Source organism: Mustelus asterias, chromosome 10, assembly GCF_964213995.1.
Source record: "Mustelus asterias chromosome 10, sMusAst1.hap1.1, whole genome shotgun sequence".
Taxonomy (NCBI): domain Eukaryota; kingdom Metazoa; phylum Chordata; class Chondrichthyes; order Carcharhiniformes; family Triakidae; genus Mustelus; species Mustelus asterias.
Window position 1 is genome coordinate 55,142,009 of NC_135810.1, and position 3,817 is coordinate 55,145,825.

Consider the following 3,817-nt stretch of genomic DNA (forward strand, 5'->3'; position numbering starts at 1 on the left):
CAGTGAACACGCCTCCAAAAGCCAAGTGGTTTTGTTATTGACAATTCCACAGCAACATTATCCAATAGAGAATTCGTTCCATGAGGAGAGAATTCAAATACTGGCTCCTGCCTCAAGGTTTTGCTGGGATTGGAGAGGTTTGATGTTACACTGGCCTCGTCCAAGTGAGCTTGATGCCAAGTGCTGAGCGGTTCCAATTCCTCTGGAGATGATGGAAGGAGAAGGGAATGCCTGGGAGAAGGATTCTGCTCCAAACTCTCCATGTCCTGAATGGGGCCGGACAGAATGCATTGACTTTGCTGGCAGCTCTAATCTCTGGAGACTGTCTGCTGATCAGAGGCTGTTGAATTTGACATGACTGGGAAAATGTCCCAGAATTTTAGAGCGAATTCCAGGTTATCCGCTGTAACTTCGGCGGGAAGTCAGCGGAGATCACGGGGACATGGCAGGAACAATCTCTGTGATTCCCGGCGAATTCCCAGTGGGAGACCACCAGAACCTGGTGAAAACTTTCACCGCAGTGCATCTACTCAACGAGCTACTCCGTGAATCACCCTGATTTGGACATTCGATCTGCAAGAGTGCAAGCCGATCTCTCTGGGAGCTTTCATAATACAGCATCAACCCAGAGGTTTGTTTCATTCTTCATCTGAACAGACACATCTGACAGACACCAGAATGGACCTGTTAGCTTGAGTGTGGTAACTGTTTGGCATAATGGAAGACCTGTCTACCTTTCTGGGCTGCACCTTGCTCGCATCCTGATTCCTATCCAGCACAGTCTTTGCCAGGCTGCCAAGCAACAAATGTCTATGAGACCGGTCAGCAGCCTCTGACATCTTGCATTCAAAAAGGGTGCAACGGGACATTTAAAACACTTACTTCCAGGCCAACAAATTCTACAGATTTTAAAGCTGCTGGCTTTGCAATGAGCTGCATTTAGGATTTGATTTGATTTATTATTGTCACATGTATTAACATACAATGAAAGGTATTGTTTCTTGCACGCTATACAGACAAGGCATACCGTTCATAGAGAAAGAAAGGAGAGAGTGCAGAATGTAGTGTTACAGTCATAGTTAGGGTGTAGAGAAAGATCAACTTAATGCGAGGTAGATCCATTCAAAAGTCTGACAGCAGTAGGGAAGAAGCTGTTCTTGAGTGGGTTGGTACGTGACCTCAGACTATTGTATCTTTTTCCCCACTGAGGAAGGTGGAAGAGAGAATGTCTGGGGTGCGTGGGGTCCTTAATTATGCTGGCTGTTTTGCCGAGGCAGCGGGAAGTATAGACAGAGTCAATGGATGGGAGGCTGGTTTGCATGATGGATTGGGCTACATTCATGACCTTTTGTAGTTCCTCACGGTCTTGGGCAGAGCAGGAGGCATACCAAGCTGTGATACAACCAGAAAGAGTGCCTTCTATGGTGCACCTATAAAAGTGGTGCGAGTCGTAGCTGACATGCCAAATTTCCTTATTTTTCTGAGATAGAATGAATAGCAAGTGGGTTGAGACTGCCTGCAGACTCCGAGATCTCAAACGGTGTGCATGAAATGTTGCAGGAAAGATACATGCAGAATCAGACTTCAAAGTAAGCCAGAGAAATGGGACCAAAAGTTTGCAAGCGCTGTATCTCTTTAATTTGGGAGAAGTATGAAACGTAAATGAGGATAATCAGATCTTTGGAGAGTGCTAAATGTTTGGAGGCAGGATAATTGTTTTGACGGACTGTTCAATACACACCGGAATGTTGTGGCTGGAGTGTGATGGAGACAAAGGGATAAACCTTTTCTTAATCTTGATTTTTCTGGCACTTACCCAGTGAAAGGAGAGGACAGTGCGAAGTATTTGAGATATGGAGAAGAATGTATGCACTAAAACAATATCAAAGTCAGCTATATTAATAAAATGATTCCAAATAGCACATTTCTCACATTGAAAATGAGAGTTAAAGCCTGTTCATGTATATGCACATCAAATGAGCTGCCATATTTAACTTACTGCCAATCCATTGTGTTATTGGCATCAGCAAAAGGACTTTTCCCTCATGCCCATTATGGTGAGTATAGTGCAACGGAGAGAGCTCAGCAAAGCACAGAATGATTCAGTGTATGGGAGAAGGGCAGTGCCATTGGCCTTTCATTGTAATTTACCGTCTATTTACTTCCAGTTAAACAGCTTGATCAAAAATACAGCAAAGAGACAGCTTCTCATTAATGCAAGGTTATCCATTCTCAGCGAGGTTAAAATGTTATGTCCAATCAACCTGCTTATAGCATTATAGTATGCAGTGAATCACTCCAATGTCATTCGATGATGGATTTAATCTGAAGGCTGTATGATGACCAGATAATGGTTTATAGTGAAAGATGCATTGCAACATATTTCACTGTGGAATGAGATTTAGTATGACTGCTAACAGTGATAATGATCTATTGCATTCTTAGTTAGAACGCGGTTAATGCTCACTGCTTTCTATTCAGATACAACACCAATAGATTTGGACAGTTAAAATAAGAAAACAGTTAATCCTGCAGGGAGGTTATTGAGATTTTAATTTATCTCGGTCAACAAGGAAATGTCCAACCTCAATTGTTGTGTATGTTTTTTTCTCCCCTCTTAGCACGGTGGCACGGTGGTTAGCAGTGCTGCCTCACAGCGCCAGGGACCTGGGTTCCAGCCTCGGGTAACTGTCCGTGTGGAGTTTGCACTTTCTCCCTGTGTCTGCGTGGGTTTCATCCAGGTGCTCTGCTTTCCTCCCACAGTCCAAGAATGTTGAGTTAGGTGGATTGGTCATGCTAAATTGCCCTTTAGTGTCTTATGATAAGATGTCTCGGTTAGATGGATTAGCCATGGTAAATATTTGGTTACAGGCATTGGGCGGAGCACAGGGCTGGGTAAGATACTCTGTCAGAGAGTCGGTGTAGATTCGACAGGCCGGATGGCCTCTTTTGCACTGTAGGGATTCTGTGCTTCTATGAGAACACGCAAAGCTGCAAGTGTAGCAGCTTGCTGCATTTTTTACAATAAAATCCATTAAATTGTATCAAGTGTGGTTCCGACCTCAAATTGTTTCTTTAATATTTGCTGCCGAAACTGTGGAAATATTCACACCTGCAGTACTTTCTTTGTTCATTGTATTTCCTGGAAGTTTTGGGGGCAGGGTTTTTCTCCTGATCTCCCATTGTCATTTTAGCATAAGGTCCATGGACGCCCCAGGACAAAAACATTGATAAAGGTATTACTGATAACTCACTGAAATATTTTTTTAAGTAATACTTTTAACTAGCTCAAGAATATTTAATGCAATGTTAACTAACTAGCTGTCCAGGAATTTCCTCAACTTTATTCTAGAAGTGTTCCTACTCTTCCAGTGTGAAACACTTCCATCTCTTGCCCTCTTGTCTTTTGTAGTTTTTTCCAGTCAGATGGCCAATCCTAACATTCATTACTGTGTATTTCTGAGCATGTTTGAGACTTGGACCAGCACCAAATAAGCACCAGAATTAGATTTCCTCAACTCCTTTCACAGTTTCCTTAAACAACTCAAACTGAATTCAGGTGGAATTTTCTGCTCCAAAAACTAATTAGTATTCTAATTAGTATTCTGTAACTTGATTTCTGTGTCTGTGCACTGTTTGAGAGCAGATATCCACTCCATCTGACGAAGGAGCAGTGCTCCGAAAGCTTATGGTATTTGCTACCAAATAAACCTGTTGGACTTTAACCTGGTGTTGTGAGACTTCTTACCAAAAACTAAGTGCAGTGGTGGGTGGGAAAAGTGACGTAGCTCCCCTGTCCAGAATGGCAGAGTTTTGC